This window comes from Mixophyes fleayi, chromosome 2 (genome assembly GCF_038048845.1).
Source record: "Mixophyes fleayi isolate aMixFle1 chromosome 2, aMixFle1.hap1, whole genome shotgun sequence".
NCBI classification, from domain to species: domain Eukaryota; kingdom Metazoa; phylum Chordata; class Amphibia; order Anura; family Limnodynastidae; genus Mixophyes; species Mixophyes fleayi.
Window position 1 is genome coordinate 164,783,116 of NC_134403.1, and position 18,191 is coordinate 164,801,306.

The window sequence follows — 18,191 nt, forward strand, 5'->3', positions numbered from 1 at the left end:
AGAATTAATACTCACCCAGGTGAAGACAGCACATGATATGTGGCAAATAATTGATGTTTCACCTGCCAAGGTCATCCTTGCCATCGTGTCTAGATAATTGCTATGATGATGACTAATAGTAGTAAACTACCCAGGAATATAAATTAATCATATCACACCATTTCACACTAGTTAATGCAGACTAAATAAACAGGAGTAGATAATGGAAAACTTGGAAATAAAACGTATGAATTCTCATTCCTTGAATTAATCAATACAGCTTATCCGCACAAAACAAGTGAATGCAAGTCTCCAAAATGCAAATGAGCTGGACAAGATGAAAAGTTAATTAAACTCACTCAAACTCAATTTGATTTTTACAATTTATATGCCATTGTATTTGCTTTATAGCTAGGCAGCTGAAAAGCCTTAATTTATCCCTAATTGTAGGCCTGTGTACTTTAGGTGAAATTGTTTTGACCTAAGCTTAAATTGTATGTAATCAAAATTCAACAGATTGCTAAATGTGATTTGCCTGCTTAAGCTTGCAATGATGGATTTTTTTTGTTTTGTAACTAGTGTTTGCTGCACACTTCCTTTTGAGGCATGTGGCTCACTAAGTACTAAATTTACTAAAATTGATGAATTAGGAGCCCAGGGACTGTAATGTGAAATGAAGTAAATGCAGACTGTAAAATATTTTATTATATTCAGTGAGCCCTGACATTAGAATGTGCCGCAGGAATATTGTTTATTCATTTATTTTATTTACGTTTATTATCAGGAAGCAATATCTTGCAGATTACCTCTTGATTTCATATATGGATACATCATATACAGTTGTGACGTTATTGCAGACTGAATGCATTAAATATTACAGTTACAAACATGTTTAAAGAGCGGAATAACAGGCATTTTGAAAATATCTCAAACAGGTGGCAGATTTAAGTGGCTTAATTATGATGTTCCATAAATGGGGATCCATACTTATCAGTATTCAAAAAAGTTTGTTTGGCGTTATTCAATGTTCTACTTGAGAGCAATCAGATTACAATACATTCAAGGTCAGAGACATTTTTGCTGTGTCTATACAAGATAGAATCTTCAGCATACATATGTGTATAAGCTGATTTACACACTGTTGGTTGGTCATTTATTAATACGGAAAACAATAATTGCCCCAGAAGAGAGTCTCAAGCTACTCCACAAGTAACATCTAGGTGGTTAGACTTGGGGCCAAAGAGTAATATAAACTAGCATCTTCCTGATTAATTGAAGTGAATCTTAGCAAGTGTTTCATTACCTGAGCATAGAAGTCTGCTTTACAGGATTGCGTGATATAGTGTCAAAAGCTTTTTGCAAAATCAAGAAAATAATGTCCATTTTCCATTTCACAATGAATTTAAATTCAGATTTGTAATAAGGTTGTTAATGTGGAATGGTTTAGTCTAAGGCCAGATTGAAACTAAATAAGTAAATTTGTTGTTTTGTAAAACCTGCTGATTTGGGAATAGAAATATATTTTCATTATTTTGGCTACCATAGACAGTAAAGAAATATGTCTATTATTATAAATAATGTTTCTGTCATCACTTTTGTGGATTTTAATGACTCTAGCCATTTTCCATGCATTGGGAATTAGACAGGATAAAATAGAGTATAGTAAGGAGGCAATAGGTTTAACAATAGCATGGGAACTAAAGAATAGGGACTTTGACTTCAACTGGTCATGCCTACTTTGGTGGTTAAATATGAGCGATATACATTTGCGATCAACTTCCACTTCACATACTGGTGTAAATGTGACTTTGTGACTACATTTTGATGGGAGAAGAGTTGTGCGAGTGTGCTCAAACAGGGCATCTGAACTCTGGTTATGCCTCACCTTAGTAAGGAACTAGCACCCCCTGCAAAACATTAATTGAATGTGCTGGCAAAATCATTGTGTCTTTCTATTGATAACAGTAGCTTCCAAATAGTAGCAGGGCTTAAATAAATTATAAGTTATTTTCGCAAATTTTATAACATTTGATTTTTTTTAATGAAAATTGTCAGAGTAGAATTGGGCTTTTACTAGTCTTGTTTGTCTAGTACCTGCATTCTGCAGATGCCTAAAATCATGGAGGTCTCCAGTAAACTCACTATGCTTCCACAAGCCACTGCTTAGAAGTAACCCAGGGAAAGTGAGCTCTACACACCATAGCCATGTGGTCCCATCATGGGTATCAAAAATGTCCAAGACTAAAATGCTTGAATGTTTTTATATACATAACTTTAGGATTTCACTTTAGAAGTTTGATTTTGTGTGCACAATACACTATTGTGTGATCATTAAAAAATTCAGATGTATTGCAAGAGCAGTGGATTCAGCTAGGGATTGATAAGAGGATCCAATATATGAGTGAATGAAAGTACACATTGAGATTAATCTTTATTGGTTTTGATTTAGATTTTTGTATTGGGCACATAATTTGCTGTTTTATGGTCACACTAATTTATTATTATTATTATTATTATCATTTATTTGTTAGGCTCCACAAGGTTTCCGCAGCGCCGCACATAGTACAAACAGTAGACTATACAGGGTATAACAGTACAGAACAATAAACAAAAGTACCAATACTTCAGAAACTCCAGGCAGGCAGATGCAATAGACACGGAGCAGAAGAACGGGTATGGAGACTGGAGGGAAGAGGGCCCTGCTCAAGCGAGCTTACATCCTAAGGGAAGACTTTATGTAAAAGTCCTCAAAAAAGAAAACAGCTCACTTTTTGTATTAGGAGAGACAATGCTACTTGGTAAGGGCATTTTAACAGTCAATGAATGGAGGCAGGTTTTAGGCAGTCCATTGATATCAGCAATAATGACTGAATTAGAGGAGGGAAGACAATTGAGGACATCAGTACAGTGTAGAAATTAGTGCAGGAATAAAATGAACTAGAAAGAGAGTGTTGTGATGTGTTTCCCTATGGCTATGTTTGAATGTATAAATGTCCCCTCCTCTTCATCTCCTGTTTTCAATTCTGAACAATTCTTATTAATTTAATGTTAGTACGGATTATTCTTAAATTCACACAAAAAAACAGAAAAAAAAACATATTTAGAGAAAAAACACTCAAAACAACATTAGCTCTACCCTAACTAATTAAATCCTATCTAACCCATGAAATTCTTATCGTTGTTGTAATAGTTTTCTTTAGGAACTATTTCCATCTTTTCTATACTGTGGACAATAAATTGTGTTATATTGTTTTTTCCTTGACTTGTCTAATAGTCACATTATTGTAAAATACTGTATATGATTTTTCGTGAACTTTGCAGAGGTTGCTGATAACAATCAATACTCTATTTTGTTATCTTGAGAAATGCATCCTACATAAACAATTGATTGTGTTAGCCGTGCATTAACTACAACAATGAGGAAAATACATTTAATTATAAGAGAATCACTATTAAACATAATATAGAACTGGAAGCTAATGTGGATATATTATTTTTTATATTCTGCATTATTTATGAATGAAAAAATGCATAACAGATCAAAGAAGGCATTTTAGAAAATGTAAAAAAGCAATCACTAAACAGTTCAGATGTAAGTAAGTAAAGGTTGAAAGTCATAGCACATTCATATTTAATTTGACATAGTTAATAAATCATAAAAGGTAAATTCAAGTCATTATATATTTACATTTAGCATTTGCAGCTACTTCACTAAGCTACTCATCTTTCTCATCTATTTGGAAATGTTGGTAAAATGTGAAACCAATTATCTATTTAGTATGAGCAGAGGTTAAATACATGTCCTATCTGTTGCCTTAATTTCATCCAGTGCATCCTCTCTAAAGCTATTGTCAAACTGTCTGAAATTGCCATTACACACATGATGGGTGCTTAGATACACTATGAGCATGATTTAGTTTTATATATTAAGGTAATAAGCAGGATATAGTATGGTACACTCACAAACTGTATTTGTTCTGGGAATGTACTGATATTTGAAGATCAACACATGACAGCATAAAATAAAATACAAACATTGTTTACAAAGATAAAAATATGGTATGTATGAAGGGTCCTGCTCTTTTTTTATTGTATTCAACCAGTCCTAAAATAAAATGCAAAACTATTTTTAATAAAAATTAAAAAATAAATTCAATTTTGAAATTTTTTATGAATATTTTAAGCACTGTTGGAAACATTTTGCCTATTGTTAAGAGTAGCTATTACTGGAGCACTGAATTCAAATATCCCAGTCATTTCTTTATTAGGGATGTGCACCGGCCACTTTTGGTGTCTCGTGTTTTGTGTTTTGGATTCGGATTTGCTTGAGGTTTTGGGTTCTGATTTGTTTCGCAAAACACCTGACGAAAGGTTTTGGTTCGGATTTAAGGTTTTGGATTCGGATTTATTTTGAAAAAAACATAAAAAGTGTTAAAATCAAGTTTTTTGGTTTATTTTCACTCCTACGCTATTATTAACCTCAATAACATTCAATAACAATCATTTCCACTAATTCCCAGTCTATTCTGCAGAATCAGTGAACTTTGTAATATTGCAGTACCAATGGACTTATACTGCAGGATTGTTTTTGGATATTTTTTTTTAATTTCTTTTTCTTATAATTATTTTTTTTTTATAACTTTTTTTAAAATATTTCGTGCTGTGCTGTGCTGTGCTCAGTCCAGTGGTGCTGTGTCCTGTGGTCTGTCCTTCTAAGGGCATTGTTATTTCCCCAGCACAGCACGAGATATAGCAGGACAGAGGACCACCTAACACAACCTCCCTCTACCCTGATCAATGCCCGAGTGAAGATGGCGGCGGCTAGTGGGGAATTTATAGGATCCGAGTATCGCGAGATCCGACAGCGGGATTATGACTCAGAGCCTCGGTTTCAGTTTTGCAATTGGCGGGAATACCCGGATCTGTCTCGGATTTGGCTCGGATCGGCAACGTCCGGGTGGGCTTGGATTTCAGATATGCGAGCCCGCTCATCTCTATTCTTTATTATGATCTATTCCTTATTCCCCCTCTCATGCAGACATGTTCACTCTATCTATTTGATCCACCTAGCTCCACCAAGTTTACAGTTTTTAATGCAATCTCTATGGATCTGGTTTACACCTGGTATTGTAATTCATAAATTGTAGTTGAGTGCCAATTTCCTCAGCTAGACTAAGCAAACCTTGATGGAGCTTAGCTTTCATGACCTTTGCTGTCCATTTGAATAACACCCCCTGAAGAGAAGTTTTAGACAATGACTTCCAAAACATCTGTTTATCAATGTAGTTCACCTGATGACCAGTTTATCTAAGTATTCAGTGTTAAAAAAAAAAACTGGAAGCTATATCACTGAATTAATTTTGCATCCAATGTCCTCCATGAAGAAATCCCTGAAGTATGAAATTTGCTAGATTTAAACACTAGTGATATTCAAAAGGAAAAAGCAGACTGTCAGAAGTATAATCATCTCATGGAAACATTTTTAATTACTATATTGATTGCCTGTAAACATGTTCAGTTGTAGAAAGGTGACACAGGGGGGAATTTCTCACTGAATATCACCAAGGTGATAGTTACATTTTAGAGAGTGCTGAACCTGGTGAAATACTTTTTAGAGAAGAGGTAGTACTAAGCATGCTAAGCTTGATTTAATCTGATATTTAACTCATAAGTGACACCGTAGGATTATCATGATGTTTTCTGTGGAATGTGGAAAGGAGCTGTTACAACTCACCTGTCCTCGCTCCAGCGCCACGATCCTCTCTCCCTTTCCGGGTCGCGGCGGCGCTGTCACATGACAGTCGGGGCGGGGAATTCAAATCTGGAAACTACTAAAGTCCTGCTCTGACGCCTGGACAGCGTCAGAGCAACTTCCTATGTACCCTGACTAGGTGCTTCTCGTGTATCTCCTGTGCACCAGCTCCTTACAGGCTTTTCAGACATTAACTCCTCGTGTACCAGACCCAGGCTTGCTGACTACGTATTATCTCCGTTCCAAGTGTACCAGACCCTGGCTTGCTGACTACGTATTATCTCCGTTCCAAGTGTACCAGACCCCGGCTTCCTGACTACGTATTATCTCCATTCCAAGTGTACCAGACCTCGGCCATCCTGACCCTACCTTCCAGTTCCAGTGTTATCGTGGGCTACCTCCGAATCCATACCTTTAGAGGCAGACCAGTGGACCGCGACCTGCTATCCTCCGCAGCAAAGCCCATCCCGCCTTGCGGCGGTTCTTGGCGAACACCAGGGGGTTCGTTAGACTCCGCACCACCGGCCGGCCAGTGCTAATCTAGAGTAAGGCAAGTACTCCATATTTCATTACTTACATTGCTACATATTGTTACAGTTTGCTCTGACCAAAAAATATGGATACTTCAGGAGACCCCTCCCCTAGGGATTTGCTCTAACACCTATTAGGAAGAGTAGAGAAACAGGAATCCAATCAGGATCAATTACTAAAATTTTTACAGGGACTATCAGCCCGAATGGATACTTTACAAACAACTTTAGCGGCATCCGGGATGGCATCAGCTCCCATTCAGGCCCCTCCAGCCGCTCCTTCACCTGCAGGTGCAGCATCATCTTTGCGTATTCCTAACCCGCCTAAGTTTGACGGGGAACCTAAATTATGCAGGGGATTTTTAAACCAATGTGCTATACAATTTGAGCTTCTTCCTGGAAACTTCCCTTCTGAAAAAGCAAAAGTAGCATATATAATATCCCTTTTGTCTGCTCAGGCCCTAGCCTGGGCATCGCCACTCTGGGAGAGAGATGATCCCTTATTACATAATTACTCCAATTTCCTTTCTACCTTCAAGAAGGTTTTTGATGAACCAGGACGAGTCGCTAACGCAGCTACCAGTATTCTTCGGCTCCGGCAAGGGAGCCTTTCTGTAGGTCAATACGCTGTGCAGTTTAGAACCATGGCCTCAGAGCTCCGATGGAATAACGAAGCTTTAATAGCTGCTTTTTGGCAAGGTCTTACAGACTGAATTAAGGACGAATTGATTTCCCAAGAACTCCCTACTTCTTTGGATGACTTAATCTCCTTATGCAATAAGATTGATCTTTGCTTCAAGGAGCGATCCTTAGAAAAAGAACAATCCCGGCGTGGTCCCTTTCGTCTCGCTCCTAGTTTCCAGACCCCTGTTCAGCCTCTGGAAGAACCCATGCAGCTTGGAAGAACCCGCCTCTCAGCTGAGGAGAGAGAGAGAAGGTTCAGGAACCGGTTGTGTTTGTACTGTGGCGAGGAAAGTCATCTGTTGAATACCTGTCCTAAGCGTCCGGGAAACGACAGAACCTAACGTTAAATAGGGAGGTTTCGTTAGGCTATTCTGTTCAAATCCTCTCTTCTTTCCACAACAAAGATTGTCTTATTATTCCCTGTGAAGTAGTAGTAGGGTCCAAGGTCCACCCTATTTCTGCATTATTGGATTCCGGGGCAGCAAGCAATTTTATTTCTTCAACGGCCATCTCTCAATTAGGCATTCCTACCCAGTCCTTAGAAAGGCCCATTTCCCTAACCACCATTGATGGAGGTACCATTCCTGGAGGACATATTCTATTCAGGACCATACCTTTAACTTTCAGAGTTGGAACACTTCATGTTGAGACCATTTCGTTTTTAGTAATTCCTAAGGCTATTAACTCATTGATCCTTGGCCTGCCATGGCTTCGTCATCACTCTCCTGGAATAGACTGGCATACCGGTGAGATTCTTTCCTGGAGTCTGGTCTGTCACAGCAATTGTTTGACTAAGGTAACCCCTGTTTTTCCAAGATCAGTGCTCAACTGGGCAACCCCCAACTATTGCCAAGTCATTACCAAAGTTTTTCAGATGTCTTCTGTGAACAAGAAGCTACTAAACTTCCACCTCATAGGACTTGGGACTGTGCTATTAATCTTCAACCTGGTAAACCTATTCTCCGCGGATGCATTTTTCCCTTGTCGGTTCCCGAAGCCAATGCAGTATCTGAATACATTCAAGAAAATCTGAAGAGAGGATTCATACGGAAATCATCATCTCCAGCAGGGGCAGGTCTTTTCTTTGTAAAGAAGAAGGATGGGGGCCTTCGCCCTTGTATTGATTACCGTTCCATCAATTCTATCACAGTGAAAAACAGATATTCACTGCCTTTGATCTCTGAGGTCTTTGATCAAATAAAGGGGGCCTCTATTTTTTCTAAGTTGGACCTAAGAGGTGCTTACAACCTAATTAGAATAAAGGAAGGTGATGAATGGAAAACAGCTTTTAATACATGAGATGGACACTTTGAAAACATGGTAATGCCCTTTGGGCTGTGTAATGCTCCTGCTGTTTTTCAAAACTTTATAAATGAGATTTTCCAAGATTTACTCTACCAATTTGTAGTTATCTACCTAGATGACATCCTTATATTTTCCCCAGATCTCGCATCTCATCGCAGACATGTAAGAGAAGTATTGAGCAGGCTTCGGAGATATCAATTATTTTGCACACTCGAAAAATGTGTGTTTGAACAAGAGAATCTTCCATTCCTAGGATATATTATATCCAAGACTGGCCTTCAAATGGACCCATTTAAGCTTAAAGCCATCCTGGATTGGCCACAACCATCAGGCCTTAAAGCTACTCAGCGATTTTTTAGGGTTCTCTAATTATTATCGACAGTTTATTAAGGGTTATTCTGCATTAGTAGCCCCCATTACAGCCCTCACTTGTAAATCTGCCAATCCTAAAATCTGGACTTCTGAAGCAGTGCAAGCCTTTAAGGACCTCAAGACCTTATTTTCCACAGCTCCCATTCTTTTTCAACCAGACTGTCAACGGCCCTTTTTTGTAGAGCAGGACGCATCCTCCGTAGGGGTCGGAGCGGTACTATCCCAGAAAGTGGATATCATCCCATCCCAGGTGGCAAATATCATCCTTGTGGATTCTTTTCTCGCCGGTTTCTGCCTGCAGAGAAGAATTATGGAATCGGTGATAAGGAGCTCTTGGCAATCAAATTGGCTCTCTCTGAGTGGAGACATTTACTGGAGGGCGCTCAGTTTCCGGTAACAGTATACACCGATCATAAGAATTTACTTTATCTACGGTCTGCACATTGTCTAAACCCCCGTCAAGCCAGATGGGCTCTCTTCTTTTCACGCTTCAATATCAATATTACTTTCCGCCCAGGCTCAAAAAATGTTAAAGCAGATGCCCTTTCTCGCTCATTCGATGCTACCGATACCGAAGCTTCAGAGAGAGAGAAACCAATCTTGGATACCAACTGTATGTATTGGCCTTGTCCCCATTGACCGAGAGGAGTTGTCCTCCAGGGAGAACCTTTGTAACCCCACCCCTCCGTGTTTAATTGCTACATTGGGCTCACTCTTCCCTTTTTTCTGGACATGCGGGCATACGGAAGACCTGGGAATTAGTCTCCCGAAAATATTGGTGGCCTACCATATGCAGGGATGTTAAGTCTTTTGTCTCTGCCTGTTCGAGATGTGCCCATCATAAGGTTCCCCGACAGAGACCAACCGGTCCACTCATGCCGTTACCTGTTCCCGATATTCCATGGTCTCAAATTTCAATGGATTTTATCACGGACCTGCCAAGTTCTAAGGGACATACCGTCATCTGGGTCGTCACTGACCGGTTTTCTAAGGTAGCACATTTTGTTCCTCTGAAGAAACTCCCTTCGTCTCCTGTGTTAGCGGATCTTTTTATTAAAGAGATATTTCGACTTCATGGCTGTCCTGCACACATAGTATCTGATCGTGGGTCACAATTTGTATCTAGATTCTGGAGAGCCTTTTGCCAAAAATTAGGAACCAAACTGGATCTTTCATCTGCATATCATCCCCAGACTAATGGGTTGACTGAGAGGACTAATCAAGAATTGGAGAAGTTTCTAAGATTTTACATCTCTGCCAATCAAGATAATTGGGTTGACCTCCTTCCTTGGGCAGAGTTCGCTCACAACTATCATTTTCATGAAGCAGCCTCCAATTCCCCCTTCTTTATCTTGTATGGTTGTCATCCCAGGCTACCAGCCTTCTCTTCTCTTCCTCACTCAGAGGTACCAGCGGTGGACTCTCTCTTTTGCAGGTTTTCTGACATCTGGGATCTAGTGAAAACCAGCCTGAGGAGATCCGCGATCCGCGCTAAGAAGGCGTATGACAAGAAGAAGAGGGTAGCTCCTCAATTCATCCCAGGGGACAAAGTGTGGTTATCCACCCGTAACATCCATTTGAAGGTTCCTAGCAAAAAATTGGCTCCTAGATTCATCGGTCCTTTTGAAATATACAAGGTAATCAATCCGGTGGCTTTTAAGTTAAAGCTTCCTTCATCATTACGTATTCCTAGTGTCTTCCATGTGTCTCTCCTTAAACCTGTAATTAATAATCAATTCTCTACTGAGGAGAGGCCTCCACCTCCTGTGGTAATTCAAGAACAGTCTGAGTTTGAAGTCAAACAAATTCTGGATTCCCGTCGGTCAAGAGGAGTTCTGCAATTTCTAGTGGACTGGAAAGGGTACGGCCCCGAAGAACGTTCATGGGTTCCTGCTGCTGATGTGCATGCTCCACGACTTCTACGGGCCTTTCATAAGAAATTCCCCACCAAGCCGGTATAGGTGTCCGGAGTCCACCTTTTTTGGAGGGGGGTACTGTTACAACCCACCTGTCCTCGCTCCAGCGCCGCGATCCTCTCTCCCTTCCGGGTCGCGGCGGCGCTGTCACATGACAGTCGGGGTGGGGAATTCAAATCTGGAAACTACTAAAGTCCTGCTCTGACGCCTGGACAGCGTCAGAGCAACTTCCTATGTACCCTGACTAGGTGCTTCTCATGTGTCTCCTGTGAACCAGCTCCTTACAGGCTTTTCAGACATTAACTCCTCGTGTACCAGACCCAGGCTTGCTGACTAGGTATTATCTCCATTCCAAGTGTACCAGACCCCGGCTTGCTAACTACGTATTATCTCCGCTCCAAGTGTACCAGACCCCGGCTTGCTGACTACGTATTATCTCCACTCCAAGTGTACAGACCCAGGCTTGCTGACAAGGTATTCATCTCCATTCCAAGTGTACCAGACCTCAGACATCCTGACCCTACCTTCCAGTTCCAGTGTTATCGTGGGCTACCTCCGAATCCTTACCTCTAGAGGCAGACCAGTGGACCGCGACCTGCGATCCTCCGCAGCAAAGCCCATCCCGCCTTGCGGCGGTTCTTGGTGAACACCAGGGGGTTCGTTAGACTCCGCACCACCGGCCGGCCAGCGCTAATCTAGAGTAAGGCAAGTACTCCATATTTCATTACTTACATTGCTACATATTGTTACAGGAGCAGAGAAACACCTTCTCAAGACATTTTTTCTATGCCATAGCCCTTTTGTTTTATCTAATACAAAAATATTGTAGAAATCTGGGATGGCCTCTACCATATACTCCAGGGGGTAAATGTATCACGGTCCGATTTTTCAGCGTCCGAAATTTCTCAAATGTATTAAGCTGCGATTTTTACCATGATCTTCAAAATCACTGGTCATCTTTGGCGCTTTGCTGCAAAGTAAAACACTCCTGTGTGTAGCTAACTCTCCTGTGTTGTCCTTATCTAACTGCGAGATTAGTAAAGCATCGGCATACCCATGGCAGCCAGTGTATGTTGGCACTTGGAAAACCATAAGGGCTAACATGCCCTGACACCCACGGCTGGCTGGGACCTGTAGTTCCACAAAAGAAATGTTAAATAAATCACCGCACCCTCATTAAAACCACAACATTTAATAAAAATAATGAAAACCCAATAAAGACAGTAAACACCCTCATTTATACCACATATTATTATAAAAATAATAAATCCCCATATACTCACTGATGTTTTCATCTGTTGTCAGCAGCTTTTAATCCTAAAATGGCTGTCAACCAGGTCCCAAAGAAATTTTTATCCAATAGTCCGGCTTGAACAAGTCCAAAATAAATTTGTAATTTCCAAAGTTGGTTTTCCAAGTGCCAACATACCGAGGCTGCCATGGGTATGCTGGTGCTTTTAGCACTGGGCTGGTTGTCCCTAGAGGGGGGACCCGCTCATTTTTTTCAGCGGACCCCACTCCCACGGGAATCCAGCCCAGCGCTGAACAGCCTGGGCTTGGTTTGTCATTATGGCAGGGAAACCCCTGTCGTGTGTCCTCCTGCTATAATGCCACCAACTCCTGCTAGTTTGCCTAGTGCGGGTTATGTGAAAATTGGGGGACCCCACGCAAAATTTTTCTCCAATTTTCATGTAAACAGCAGTAGGCTGGCAGCACTAGGGTTAATAGTGAATAGAGAGTGGACCCCACATTATTTGTTTTTTTTTACTTTATTTTTATCAGTTTTGACAGCTGCCGGGATCTCCAGCTTTATAGCAGACAGTGTAACAGTGATGTGTTTACTAATCACACTGCTAGGATGCAGCATGTTGTATCTGGCGTGTTTTAAAGAAAACTTAGGAGAATTTGCTTAATCGCAGCTTCATACATTTGAGACTGGTATAGCTAGAGTGGCAAACAGTCGGGAGTTTGATCTCTACCGATTTTGGAAATAGTGATTTTGACAGAAACACAACTCTGACGATTTTATATGTAATCTCAGGTTTATACATCTGCGAGTTTCAACTCTCCCGAGAAAAATCGCTGAATTTGCAAAATCACACCTTGATATATTTACCCCCAGATTTGCTTTCACTCAGATGGAAGGGGGATGAGACTCAAGTATTGAGCTGAAGATGGGGTTTGAGCAGAGATATTTAAAAATTCAGATGAAGACACCAGGGGCATATAAGGAAGCAACAGTTACATAAAACATACCAAAGTGGAAAACTGAACAATGAAGGACCTAAAAAGTTTAGTCCAATTTATGTGATAGACAAAATTTCCGTTTTTAGTAGAGCCATACTTTTTAACTCGCTTGATATGAGTATGTAGCTGTCTGTTTTTTATTAGCTTGGAGCTTATAATGACCCTGAGACTTTTTCAGTGTATCCTTGGTAACTATAATAGTGCGCAAGCCACGTTATTCCTACAGTAACACGGCCGTATTAAATCAGCCCCATTGAATGACATTATGTGAAATGATATGTTCCAAGAATTCACATGTAGAAACTTCAAATAATTCTCTGCTTTGACAAGAATATCATGCTGCCTGAGCCTACCTAATACAATTTATACATGTTTCTGATGGGTATCTTGACAATGATTTAAGAAGTTGTTTAGATAAATAACAATGAGCCATCCAAAAAATCTCTGAATAGATTATTGATGAAGTGCTGTAAATTAGTTGGTGCATTGCAAAGGCCATGTCTAGGTAATCAAAGTGTATTGTTGTGTGAAAGACTGTTTTCCACTCATTTTCAGTCAAGGCTCTTATCAGATTATAAGATAATTTTGTGAACCATTTTGACGTTCTGAGTCTCTCCAGTTTTTCAGAAATCAATGTGTGTTGATTTTATACTGTGACATGACCAGGGCTGCCAAGAGGAATTCAGGGACTGGTACAACAACTTCATGAGGCCCCCCTTATAGCTTAGAATGGCAATTCGTTTGTGCCACCGATATGCGGCGGCATAAAAAGTTTGTGCGCTCGAGACATTTTTGTGCAGCACAGAACAAAATCCCCCCAAAATTTGTGCGACCCAAAAATTTCTGTGCGGCACCAAAAATTTGTACGACCAAACCCACAAAAAAATTGTATGACCACACCCACAATTGTGCGACCACACCCACAAAAATTTGGGTGTTGTCGTACAATTGGGTGCGTGGCTATGAATCACTTGGCGTGCCCAGGAAACACTCTTACAGAAAAAAAACTTGCATTGTTGTGTACATCATTGAACCGTCACCAAAAATTGAGATTGTCCCACTAGAATCACAACATTTCACACACTCGCCTGCTCTCTCATACCAGTTCTTCTCACTTTCACCACCTGTAGCTGCAGGTTTCCTTAGTTGCGGCTTGTCTGGATCCTGGAATGTTGGGGGCCCTATTTGGAAAAAAAATGGGTAGATTTAGAATATTACAACCAGCCCCGACATTAAATCAATAGCACCCACGATTAAAAATTAGGCCTTCCTCAAGCCCCAACATTAAAATAATAGTATTCACATTTAATAAATAAACCTATTTCCTTCGCTACAAACAGCACCAGAAATAAATGAATAGTATTTACATTTCAGAAATATACCTATAACGATCACTGACATTAAATATTTTATAGGCACATTTAATACAGAGACCTCATTCTCCCCCACATTCAGTAGCCCCCAAACCACCCCATCTTAAATTAATAGTCCGCACTATAAAATTGCCCAACTATTACCCCACAAACAAATTTGCACCTATTAATTAGCCACCACCCACCTCACACTACATTGCCACAAGCCCCCTGTGCCATCACACACACATTACTCTGCCCCTTCATCACCATGTTGTGCCCCCTTATGATCACACTGCACCCTCAATGCTGCTTTTCCCCCTTCACCTGGCACCCCATCATCACACTGTGCCATGCTGCTTCCCCCCGACTTCATTACACTGTGTCCTCCTGCCCCCCTCTCCTTCATCACTGTGCCATGCTGCCCTCCCTCTTTCATCACTGTGCCATGCTGCCCTGCTCTCCATCACTGTGCCATGCTGTCCCCTCTCTCCATCACTGTGCCATCCTGCACCCCCTCTTCATCACTGTGCCATCCTGCCCCCCCTCTCCATCACTGTGCCATTATGCCCCCCCTCTCCATCACTGATCTATGCTGCCCCCGCTCTCCATCACTCGGTGCCTTTCTGCTGCCCCCTCCTTCTTTTCCTCATACTGTGCCTCTTGCTCCCCCTTTTTTCCTCATACTGTGCATCTCTCCCCCTTTTTCCTCATACTGTGCCTCTCTCTACCCCCCTTTTTCTTCATACTGTGCCTCTTTCTACCCCCCTTTTTCTTCATACTGTGCCTCTCTCTCCCCCCCTTTTTCCTCATGGTGTGCCTCTCTCTCCCCCCTTTTTCCTCATGGTGTGCCTCTCTCTCCTCCCTTTTTCCTCATGGTGTGCTTCTCTCTTCCCCCATTGTTCCTCACACTGTGCCCCACTCCCTTTTTTTTACTCACAGTTGTATTAGCTGTTTTCCTCTCTTCTCCTCTCTTTTCTTCTGTCTTCTCTCTTCTTGCTTCTTTCTTCTTTCTTGGTCCTCTCTGCTCTGTTCCTCACTGACTGTCGGGTGTGACTCAATGACATCCTGCCCGGCAGTCAGTGTAAACAGAGCAGAGAGGAAGGAGGAGGGACGCCGGCACCGCAATCACGTGAGTATCTATTTTTTTTTCTACCCTGCTCCTCCCACAAATGAAGGGGCCGAGCCCTGAACCGCCAAATCCCCCCCCCCCCGTGCAAAAAAAGGTAAGTTTAAAAAAAAAAAAACCTGAAAAAAAAAAAAAACATAAACAGTGAAGGCCCGGGCCCAAGCCCCCTGGCATGTCCGGGCCTAGATAATTAGTACCCGCCTCCCCATCTTGGCAGCCCTGGACATGACTTAGGAATCTGTAATCAGTTAATTTTTGCAATGATCCATTGAAAGTTCCAGCCAGTGAGATTGAGTGTCTGATGAAGTCTTTTTTAAGATTATCCTGAATACACCTATCTAATACTTTTAATTAATGTTCAACTAGTGTCTAAATGCATCCAAATGAAATTTGACCACTGTAAAGGACTGTAAAAAGGTCTGTGAGGATGGTGCTTTTCTGTCTGCCTTTTGCAAAAAATCATAATAAACTGTAGGAACCAAAGATGATGGGTGTGGTGGTATTAATTTAAGATAGTGATTTGAAGCATTGTTGACCTTAAATTTCCCTTTGAGACATGGGTTCTAGATAACAATGGGGTTCCCAAAGCAAAACGGAAAATGCGGGAGGCAAACCACATTGAACTTAATTATTTCCTCATAGGAATCCTTTGCTCTCCTATGAAATTGCAAGACTCTGTAACTGCAAGTGATAATTGAACCAACAATGGTTTCTAAAAGCCCTGGAAATTTCTTGCCAATTGAAGGTATATTTTACTGTGAGTCAATTTTTCCATAGAACCTTTAATTATTAATCCAAAACAGATGAAGCCATAAGGAGAAATAACACATCAGAATGCATTGAGAAATCTGCAGAAGGAAGATCTGAAAATATGTTTTGTCTTAACCTTTTCATTCTCTCTATGCAGTGCCTAGATCAGTGGTAGATAGACACTAGGCATGTGGGTTGGGGAAAAACTCCCCAGGATAGTTGACTTTTTTTTTTACAACTTTGTCTCAAATATTTAGGCACATGGTTAGGTATTTAAGCCTACTGGGTCTCCACAACATCAACATCTGAAATAGGGTATTTATCACTTGGTTAAAAATAGAGTTTTGTGTGAAATTGAGGTAACATTTTGATAAATGATTTTTCATGTGGAAGAGCCAGTTTTGCAGAATTGCAAAATTCTTGTGAAGCAATCTATGAGTTCTGTTTTTGTTTTGCATTGATCAAAAGGCCATTCCACACTGCATTTTTATATTTGTTTTTCACATAATGAATAAAGCTTGGATGATGATAGTCAATTAATTCTGTTGTCTGAGGTAGTTTAGGTAGTGTTACGAATAGCCATCTCTAGCCACTCTGTGATTTAATTTCTTACCATATATTCACATAGTCAAACAATATATCACCTCTAAATTGTCAGGAAACCTCTCTTTAACTGTCACGAACCACACTTGTGGCTTGGAAGCTTACTGTAAGGGAAATGTAAAGTTCATCTTGTTGCTACCAATAAATATTGTCTGATGCGGTTAATGTGGTTTCAAAGCACAAAGAGATTTAATAGCATAAGATAGCAGGATAACAGCAAACCATAATGATGGATAAAAGGTATGGCATTTTACAGGAAATTATATCTGAATACATTACGCAAGCGCTCCCTGGGCCCAGGTCTAGATTCAGTCTTGTGGTCTGCAGTCAAGGAAGAGAGAGAGATTTAATACTGGCCCAGGGACTTGCTTATAAAACGTTTGAGTTAACAAAAAAACAGTGATGATGTCACAATCTATACAAAGATAAGTCAGGTCAGTCAAGTCAAGTCAGTCAAGTACAGTGCATATCATAGGTCAGTTTAAAGGATTCCTCTGATAAGGTGGGTTCAGCTCACTCCAACAGCTGTGCACATGTTGTGCCTGAGGGAACTGATCTAATCCAGTTTAAACCAACCTTTAAAAATGTGCTGCCTATAGTATTATAGAGTACCAATCTTATATTATTCATCTATATCTGAATTTAAGAGCAATCAGCGCCACTGAGTGTATTCACATAACTCTATAAATTGGTATTCCTTCCAGGAAGGAATTCTCAGCATTACCATAGAGGGAAGACAAAAGATCTAAAGAAATCTGATACCATGCTTTTTCAATCTTCCTCTTGTAAGTGTTTTCACTTAAGAATTTGGGTGGTGATGGACCAGGCATAATATCACATTGTTTGAGCACTGAAGCCAATTATGTATTGATTGTCTAGTCAGAAGAAATAAATAGGAGAAATATTGTGGTGGAACAAATCATACGGATTAAATCACATGTAAGAAATTTTCTTCAATTTTTTTTTCTAGTTTATGTATAATAATTTGGTTTAAAGAATGTCACACTATGTTATATTTTTATTTTTTCACATGTTATACATCACTTTGAAATAACACGGAGGAAAGGATCACCAAATTTCTAAAGCGTTAACCCAGCCAAGCAATGATCGATGATTGATTTGCCAAAAGGCTAACAATTTGTCCCTTCACAACACAGGTTTCTTTAAAATCAAGTCGGACGGCATTCACACGAGCAGTGTGGATGCTAAAGTGGGGGTGAAAATGTGCCCTGGGTGTCACCTAGGGTATATTCAAAATTATACCTCAAGTTTTGACCTGTCTTAACTTTTCTCAGATATATCCCAGAGACATAACTCCCCCGTCAATAAATCGGTCATAGTCTCCAGCATATTTAAATACCAAACATGATGGAATTATAACAGTATGAAATACCTTTCCCAAAAACATGTAAACACGTGACTACTGCTGTCCCTTGGTACAGCTGGTACATATAATTCACAATCTTGGTGTGGTTTATGCCCCTTTGTTTGAAGTGGCACACGGATTTCCCAAAATATGAAATATGAAGGCATTTTCTTTGAAGTTCAGATTTCTATATACCTGCATAGATA